General features: G+C 43.5%; 1 long non-coding RNA gene across 1 annotated transcript; it reads left to right on the top strand.

Annotated features, from left to right (window-relative positions):
* Positions 1–142: 142 nt before the first annotated feature.
* On the top strand, positions 143–5,805 carry LOC309673028. The gene is made up of 3 exons (XR_014269281.1): positions 143–975; positions 1,503–1,568; positions 5,678–5,805. It is a non-coding gene; the product is annotated as an uncharacterized lncRNA (long non-coding RNA).
* The last annotated feature ends 4,164 nt before the right edge of the window (positions 5,806–9,969 follow it).

The raw sequence follows: 9,969 nt of genomic DNA on the forward strand, positions 1-9,969 counted from the left end.
AGTCCCCTGAAATGCAATTCTGGCAAAACTTATCAGACCTTTTAAAGAGTTGCATTATTACAAACCTCCATGTTCTGATGGAAAGAGGTTCTATAAAACATCCTCCACATGACTGTAGGCACGATTGTCTGTGTCAAATACTGTCATCTGTGTTAGATTAACTCACATAGAAGCCTGAAGATAACGAGATCAGGGAACCTCTCAGCTGGGTTTTGGTACACTTTGCCATCCTTTGATAACAAATCTCCAGTTTTGGTTTTAGTTGCATAACTCATCTTCTCTAGCAATATGGTTGCATATGTTGAGAATTTCCAATTTATGGCAGAGGGCTTCCTGCTGTCAAATCTTATCCAGTAATTGTTCTCTTAATGTGCCATAGCTAATTGTAGCATTAAGAAAACAACCCTGGTGATTTGGTGAATATTCTGGCATGTCATATAACCTGGAAACCTATGGTTCCCATGACACAGATGCTTCTGGAATGTTTTGGGTAATTCTTCCATTCTAATCAACTGGTAATGGATGTAAATTTAGTATATAACATTGTTAAAAACACTAGGTGAACACTTACATTCTGGAATTGTCCCCAGAACTAAGTGCTTCAAATTCCCTTTAAGCCACTACAATGCTTTTATTCTGATGAGGCTGCTTAAAGTTATGGTCTTTGCTTGCATATTGGTATGTGCGGCTATCTGAAGGAAACCCAGTCACTTGTTTTACAGGAAAGAGGCAACTTGCCCTACAGTTAGTAACACTGGTTAGCAATAACAGGAGAATGTTTAAAGGGTCTTTATGTGGATTATAAATTAATTTGTCCTTCACCATTTTTTTCTTCCAGCCAGAGGCGTCTGCCATGGTGCAGAATACTTGGGGACTGCTGGAGATCCTGGTACAATCGTGTCTCTGCCAGGCATATCTGAATGGTGTTGGTCACTCCAATGGTGAGAGAACGGCATTTTGGAAATAGGAAAGTAGGCAAGTTTATACAAATCTAAACAGCTGCCACATCTCACAGGGCAGAATGTATCAGCTGTTCACTTAAACACCAGAGTGGGTGCAGTTCAGTAATGAAAGAAAGACGTAGTTCCAAGATGAATATAGAATGTAATGTAGTTTAGGGTGAAAGGTAGAATATAAATGACTGGTACTGTTATTGGTGAAATACATTTTTCAAGGTAAAAATGTTGTTCCCGTATTTTGTACATCTTTTCTATTTGAATTTCTAGAATACATATACATAAAAATATAATGAAAATTGGTTCCTTTGACTATGAGAGAACAGACACAAGTAAAATCTTAATTTAGTAGGAAAACCCATATTTCATGGTTCCCACATTCCTGGAAATTAATGTTTCATGGCTACGTTGCTTCCACAGTAAAATATTAAAGCTTTTCTGGTGACATAATGAACCTCAAGAGTAAAGAAACACAAGCCCTCCAGGGGCTTAAATGCATGAGATTGCTGCAGACTGAATAATATTTTGTTTTCCTCCTTTTCCAAGGTATATTTTAATTCAAGAACTCCCAGTCATCCAGTGAAGGCCACCCTTACATGTTCATGAATTTGGGTAAGGGCCATTCTTTGTTTAAAAGTTCAGGACTCTCTGGACTTTACCATAGTATATAATAATAATAATGAATCACGAATTTCAAACAGAAGATCTTGCTTAGAAATCATCTCTGTATCAGTTGCTCTTTGGTGTTCAAAGACTGGATAATCAACTCAGTTGCTGTGCCTCAACTTTCAGGTTATTTAAACCTTGCATTTAAGGAAGTCTTTAGCTCATCAGATTGCAGTGGGAGTTTGAATTTGTTTGGTGCTTATTTTGTTCTCGATCTCAATGTTACCAGAAATTTAATCCAACATCAAAACTCTGGCTGAGGCAAGGTTCACAGAACATTCAGGGTCCTTCAAGTTCAAGCCCTCTTTAACCATGGACAGGTAATTAGTGAAATACCCAATTAGTCCTTCAATCAGATGTTTCTCCTGGGCAACTGCTACTCAAGTAAATGCTTAGCCAAAGTGCAGTACAGCTCACCTCTGCCATGTCACCACCAAAGCTCTTGGTAATGCTTGGTTTCCCCAGGGCTCCTATTCTGTGTGACTGAAGGCCAGGTATTATCTTTATTATATGAAAGTGAGGTCACTGCAAAAGAGATCTCAAGCCCTGACAGTAGCCCTCAAATGGTACTGCAACCCAAACAAAATGTAAGGAAGCAATTATTACAGCAGTCTGAACAGCAATCCCAAGTGTGCAGCTCCACCAACCATCAAAGCTCAAGCTGTTTGTGTTCTGAAAGCAACTCAGACATTAGAAGTGTCTTTTCATTTCTAATTGGAAGAGAGAGCCATCATTTTGAAACATATCACTGAATGGATGTTCTAACATGTTTTGTTTCAGAAGTCCTGTAATGTTCATAGCAAATATTTTTAGTTTGACTTTCTTGTTAGGATGTTTATATAATCTAGTCTGAACTGACATGTTATGTGAGATGATAATACAATGTGTTATATAGTATTATACTTGTTGAAGTGAAACATTAGTTTCCTACAGAATCCAGTACATTCCCTGCCCCCAAATTTAGTGAAACAAGTCAGCAATTTCCAGAGGAAACAGTCATTTCAAGAGGAACAGTCCTGTCAAGAAGTATTTGCCCAAGCTTTTTTTCTCTAGACGTACTCCATCCATTCAGTCAGCTTTCAGTGTGCCTGGTCTAGTCAGCAACCACCTTAGGTTCTTTGACAGGCAAGAAGAAGAAGCTGGCACCCCCAGAGCAATTCAGACCACCTCAGAGCTGAACTGGCTTGATATTTCAGAGAGTGTCCCTCTCCCCGGTGGGAATGAAAGTGCATCCTTGTTATAATCAATTCAGCATCTTCATTGTTAATGTCAAACAGAAGTGCAGTGTGATCTGAGGAGCGGCAACTGTCAAAACCAGAAAAAGGCATGGACTTTCATAACCAAACACCCATTAAAAATCAAAGTCATGGTACTGGGGTGCTACATTAATGGGAGCAGTATATCACTGCGTAATGCCAACTGACAAAAGCTTTGCCAGTTATTCCACTGAGTGCCCTGACTACCTTTATGCCATTCACTTGTTTTTTCCATTCTCTTAATCCACGCTCCCCAGAGCATTTACAATGGCATATCAGACCATAGTCCTGTCCAGAGGAACTTGACTGTTATGTGTGATTAAAACCAGTTGTATTACATCCCATCCCTCTTCTCTTCCTTTGATGCTTCTTCCAACTTCCCAGGAAAATCCCTCCTCCACTTGCCAAAAATGATTTGTTCTCTGTGGACATCACCACATCTCACTGAAGTAAAACAGATTACCTTTGATTTTAAGAGGAGGTAATTCTGTTTATCTGAGAGCAATAACAACACACTGTATTTCAAACACACAGGTTAATACCTGTCTCTTTCAATTGATGTCAAGTAGGCGCTCCCAGACCTTTGTACCAAACAAAGATCACGTTCTCATCATCACCATAAATAACAGTATTTTTATGAGACTATACATCCCTAGACCTTGAAGCATGCGTTATCATTGTGTTTGGGATAAGGAAACTGAGGCACAGAAGGGTGATCTGGGCCTCATTACAGCTTTACCTAAGTGGTAGCTGTGAATGATTAACACCTCCACAAATCAGGCCACTACAGGAACTACAGAGTGTTTTGCAGGCAGACATAAACTTACTCTGGTTATGCTTGGAGCAGATTGAAACGGCATGGTTGTGGTTAGCCTGCTTATTAGGCCAACCTGATATGTCCTGCAAAGAGAGGGCTCAGGCTGAATGTTGTGCTCATGAACATAAACAGCTTCTGTTCCTTTCAAAGCAAAGCATTGGAAGAACAACTTGGTGTATGTCTGAAGCAAAAATAAAGACAGAAAATTACTGGAAAGTCTCTCTTCCCTGTATCTCTCTTCCAAAAATGTTGAATTTGCAGGCATTTCAACCTATCATGGTATTTTCAGGCTCCCGAGACTAAAATTTTTAGAGGCATTTGAAGATGCAAGTGTACTGTGGCTTAGCAGATGCCTACTGGTGTCTTTGGATCCCGTAAGTCTCTGAAGATTTGGCTTGGCCTAGAGGAACCTCAGCTTCACACAAGACCACATTTTCAGAACTATCTAGGAGACCAGATCTGAATTCATTTAAGTGTCTGTCAGTGGAGATAGGCATTCAGAGGGATTTCAAAAGCATTTGGCCAATTCAATCAAGGTTTAGCATCAGCATGTCTTTGAAAATGCCTCAGGGAGATGTAGGCATTGTAGGTACAAATAATCTCACTTGATTTGAGACACCTAAATATAGATATCTCATCTAAGATAATTGTCTAGGCTCTCTTTGCAGTCAGTGAATAAAAACTGGCCCATGCAGGAGACAGTCATGGCAGGCCCATGCATTCGTCACATCCTGGATCGAAGTATTACAGATCTAAGCAATGGCAAAGTCCTTCTGAAAGCTCCATTCAACTATACTGCTTTACAGTGACTTGAACTGATTTGTAGGTACATTATGCCTGATTGTTCCCTTCTTCCTAACCTCTGACAATGCCCTGTGACTGTAAAATCCTGATTCAGAGGCTGTCTCTTCCAGACCTGTAGCAGAGATTCCCAAACAGTGGCACACATGCCACAAGTGCTGTCAAGCCCCTACAAAGTGGTATGTAGCACTTTCTCAGCAGCCCTCTTATGTGCACATGCAGCCTGACGCTGCTGGGAGCAGCTTCAGTTCCTGCTGCCACTGCTGCTGGGACCATACTCCAGTGCGGAAGTCCTCCCGCACTCCTCCAATAACAGTATAACAAAAATACAGCATCATCAACTCCAGAAAGTAAAAAATCACAGATCTAGCTTCAAAATCTTTGGAAGATTTCTCTGTGTACACACACAGTTAACAGTTTTACAGATGTATACACATACATGTAGTATATACGCAATTTGTATTAGCCAAGGTGACCTGTGGTCCTTGGAATATGTGTGGCGTGCCAGCTTTTCACAAGGCATCTGCTGCAGTGGAACAGGGTCTGCTATGTAATGTAGATCCCCAGGCACACAAAGAAATGGTCCAACACCATTTGCCAGGGCGACTGTTGCTGGATCAGCATTGGATGTCATCTGCTCAACCTGGCTCCATCCCAGGACTCCATGTCAGGATCCCTTGGGTGACACCTGGTATGTCTCAGTTTTAAAACCCACTCAGAGCTGCCCTAGCCTCTTTGTACTAAGTTGCTTGTATCTTAAGCCTCTCAGTCATGTGAGGATTTTGTAACATGGTACATAGGATCAGCTAAGGTGACCTAGTGACCTTGTGGCTCCCTTCTTTATGGCTGCACGTAATCACTGGGCACACCAGGTGTAAGATGCATCTCACCTAATTTGGACATCTAAGAAACGCTTGTCTGAGGTTAAGATAATTGTCAAGACTTGCCATGATTGTCACTGGGGAGACATCAGCTCCTCCCAGAAAGCTTCTTCCCTTCTGCAACCATTATCCCATGTACTCAACTATAGAAGGAGCCTACAGGACTGGCTTAGGTTTATACAAATCATTCTTAGGTGTTCAAGTGAGGTGAGATGAAATCCACCTTAAATGTATGGGAATTCATGGACCCCTCTGTGAGACCAGTTTTCAGTGCATTCAAGTCTGTTCTTTCTCCTGCAGATGTGGAACTTGGATCTGCAGCCCCAGCTGGAAAAATCTTAGAACTCTGAAAGCCTCTACTGAGGACCAAAATGAAGGCTGTCAGAAATTACTCCATCTTGGACCTTTTAGCATTTTTCTTTCAGAAGGTATGCGCACGGAAAACTCAGTGGAGTACAAACTTATACTGATGTTTGGCTTGTACCTCCCCCAGATAGACATGACGAGTTTCCCAAAGGGTGCTTTTTGCACTCTGGATTGATCGGTTTACCAATAAGCCAGGGCTGACCCTCTATTGGGTCTTACTGGTGAAGATGAAGTCAAGACAATGGATGGGTTTGCCTTAGTTGATGAGGACTGGGTCAGAGACCAGTTAAGCAACCTGGACATCCATAAATCCATGGGTCCAGATGGGATGCACCCGCGGGTGCTGAAGGAGCTGTCTGAAGTCATTGCTGGACCACTCTCCACCATCTTTACCAAGTCTTGGGAAACGGGCGAGGTGCCTGAGGACTGGAGGAAAGCAAATGTCACTCCAGTCTTCAAAAAGGGCAAGAAGGAGGACCCGGGTAACTATAGACCGGTCAGCCTCACCTCCATCCCTGGGAAACTGATGGAGCAGCTTATCCTTGGTGCCCTCTCAAGGCATATCAAGGATAAGAGGGTTATTAGGGGCAGTCAGCATGGCTTTTCCAAGGGGAAGTCATGCTTGACCAACCTCATAGCCTTTTATGAGGAAATAACGAGGTGGTTGGATGATGGCAGAGCGGTGGATGTGGTCTACCTTGACTTCAGTAAAGCATTTGACACGGTCTCCCACAGCATCCTCATGGCTAAACTGAGGAAGTGTGGACTGGATGACCGGATAATTAGGTGGACTGCGAACTGGCTGAAGGAGAGAAGCCAGAGAGTCGTAGTCAATGGGGCAGAGTCCAGTTGGAGGCCGGTAACCAGCGGAGTGCCTCAAGGGTCGGTACTGGGGCCCATATTATTCAATATATTCATTAATGATTTAGATGAGGGAATTGAGTGTACTATCAGCAAGTTTGCTGATGACACTAAGCTAGGAGGAGTGGCTGACACGCCAGAGGGCTGTGCTGCCATCCAGAGACACTTGGACAGGCTGGAGATTTGGGCAGGGAATAACTTAATGAAATACAACAAGGGAAAGTGTAGGGTCCTACATCTGGGCAGAAACAACCCCAGGTTCCAGTATAGGATGGGGAGCTACCTGTTAGAGAGCAGTGTAGAGGAAAGGGACCTGGGGGTCCTGGTGGACAGCAGGATGACCATGAGCCAGCACTGTGCCCTTGTGGCCAAGAAGGCCAATGGCATCCTGGGCTGTATTAGAAGGGGGGTGGTTAGCAGATCGAGAGAGGTCCTCCTTCCCCTCTACTCTGCCCTGGTGAGACCGCATCTGGAATATTGTGTCCAGTTCTGGGCCCCTCAGTTCAAGAAGGACAGAGAGCTGCTGGAGAGAGTCCAGCGTAGGGCAACTAAGATGATTAAGGGAGTGGAGCATCTCCCTTATGAGGAAAGACTGAGGGAGCTGGGTCTCTTTAGTTTGGAGAAGAGGAGACTGAGGGGTGATCTTATTAGCGTTTATAAATATATAAAGGGGGAATGTCATGAGGATGGAGCCAGGCTCTTCTCAGTGGCGACCAGTGATAGGACAAGGGGTAATGGATTCAAGCTGGAACACAAGAGGTTCCACTTAAATTTGAGAAGAAACTTCTTCTCAGTGAGGGTGACAGAGCACTGGAACAGGCTGCCCAGGGAGGTTGTGGAGTCTCCTTCTCTGGAGACATTCAAAACTCGCCTGGACACCTTCCTGTGCAACCTCGTCTAGGTGTTCCTGCTCCGACAGGGGGATTGGACTAGATGATCTTTTGAGGTCCCTTCCAATCCCTAGCATACTGTGATACTGTGATACTGTGAATCAGTACTTGTGTGCACTGCTAAATAAACAAGTGGCTTTTCCTAAAATCAGGGTACCACTGGCAAACTCTTAAAAATCCAACCCATAAAATAAACAGACCTCAGGAGTTACCTGTGACTTCCACCACTGCAGTAACTTCAAGGTAACAAGAAGTCAATAAACCCCCATCAACAAAATCCCCACTGGGATCCAGCGACTGAGACTCTGAAGCAGCAGTCGTCAAGAGAAACTAAGTGATTCAGTAAAACATTAATGTTCCCAGAGGAACAATATTTGGGCTGCCTTGATTTGGTGAGAGAGGCAGCCCTGACCACTTACCAAAGGTAAAACATAGGCCATTGAAGAGGATCCTGTTTGGATAGTGTCTGTAGAACCACTCTACTATCTGACTTGCTCCCTGCCTGTGATTAGGCTGTGTATCATCCCTAGCTGTCTAGGTGCGAAAGCAGAGTGACCCTGACCAAGTGAGTACTTTGTCACCCTACACTATGTCATTTCACTGTTCAAGTAGGATTCAGTCTCTGTCTTTCTGTTCTAGATCTTGCGGGTCCCCAGACTGATGTCTGATAGTGCCTTCAGTTTGCAGTACGCAGTAATTCTGATTTCAATGGGGAGAGCAAACCCTGCCTTTGCCCTAATGTAGCTGAGATCAGTAACTAATTATCTCTTTTTCTGGGCTCTTTCAGCACAGATGGCTTTGTCCTGTCTCCCCCAACAGACTGAATTCTCTACAGCAAGGAGAGAAACACCACTTTACAAAAGATGGCTGAGCACATCCTTGCGGTGATCCAAACCAACCATGCAACAACCAGGACAGGTGCACATACCGAACAGAAAGGATTTAGGAACCAGTGGACTACTTTCTGTTGCTGCCTTCTCAGGTAGACAGATCTACTTACAGTCAGGCTTTTATGGCCTCCAGCATTTCAGCATCAGAGCATGCTATAATAATTAGTACATTGATCCTTTCTACCCCACTGTCAGGTGGGGAAGGACTTTGTTAGCTTCATTGCCTGTATGGGAACCCCAGAAAGCAGAGTTACATTCATCTAGTTTTACTTCAGCTGTTTAGTCCAACTGATTATTACAACTGCTTAATAATCAGGGAAGCAAGGCCTCTGCAAGCCTCTTCAGTCCATCTGATGCTAGTGAACAAATCTGACATTAGGAATATCCTGTCTCTCTCTGCTGATTAGTGATTTGGTCTTCAGCTGGGACCATATATCTAATGTTAAATGAGTTGAATCTCACCTTGAGGGAAGAGGGACCTTAGAGAGTTGCATGCATTAGAGCAGGGAACAGAACCCAGCTCTCCTTAGTCACAGCCATGTGCTCATATCGCTGAGCCATTTTCTCTCTTATTTGTGTAAACTGAGGGGATTTGGGTTTCCAGCATAGTAAACAAGGATTTAACTACTTCCTCCCTCCTCCCAAATAACTTTCCCTGAAATTAACATGGTCAACACAGCCCTCACTCTCAAAAAAGCCTTTCTGCCTAGTGTTGTTTTTGTAACCGATCCTCTGCTGGAAAACAAACAACTCAAATTTCTGCTAAAATCAACCCAAGGGAACCTCTTAACAATAACATTACAAGCAGTCTTATACCCTGCTCCACTGTCTCCTGTGACGGAAGAGTGGACACCCACCCGTGGATGAGTTTGCAATCCTGTGTGATAAAGACGCACCAGGGCAGCTGACAGCACACAGAGTGTCATATAGAGTGCCTCACTCTCCTCCAGCTTTGTTCCCTGCTTGTCAGACAAGAGTGGACAGAGCAGCATCTAGCACCTGGGATCAGGAGCCAGAAAGAAGCTATGGCTTCATGCTGGGCATGTGTGAGTTGCAAAGGTGGTAGCAGGAAAGGAGCAGGATGTTTGACATAGAAAGCAGGAGATTTGACAGGCTGGAATATTTTCATCCTCAAACACCCCCTAGTGAGAATGGCTTTCAAATAATGACATTTTAGGAAATAATAATCTTGTGTTTGTAGTTAACACCCTTTAAGGCTTAACTGCACCGTGAAGGTTAGAAAGTTGTTATTTCAAAATGAAAATTCTCACATGACTAGAGAATGTAGAAGTGGGTCTAACCTGCCTTTGCAGATTGTCCTTCCTTTCTATCCCACAACGAGTGCACACAAATAGCCTGATGTATCCGTAAAAGCACAGTGGCAGAAGTCAAAGATCAAGACAAAGGTGACAAGTAAGGAAGAGGCAGAGTCATAGACAGGAGAAGACCAGGGGTTGTGCTACTTCTTTTGACTGGGGAATAGTGAGAAACTTGCTGACTATTACATAGTCTAGGAATATATGTTGAACTGCGCCTTCTAAATGTCTTTACTTAAGGTTAGGCCTAAAAGCACAAAGCAGCTTAC

The sequence above is a fragment of the Vanellus vanellus genome (assembly GCF_965231255.1).
Source record: "Vanellus vanellus genome assembly, chromosome: 5".
Taxonomy (NCBI): Eukaryota; Metazoa; Chordata; class Aves; order Charadriiformes; family Charadriidae; genus Vanellus; species Vanellus vanellus.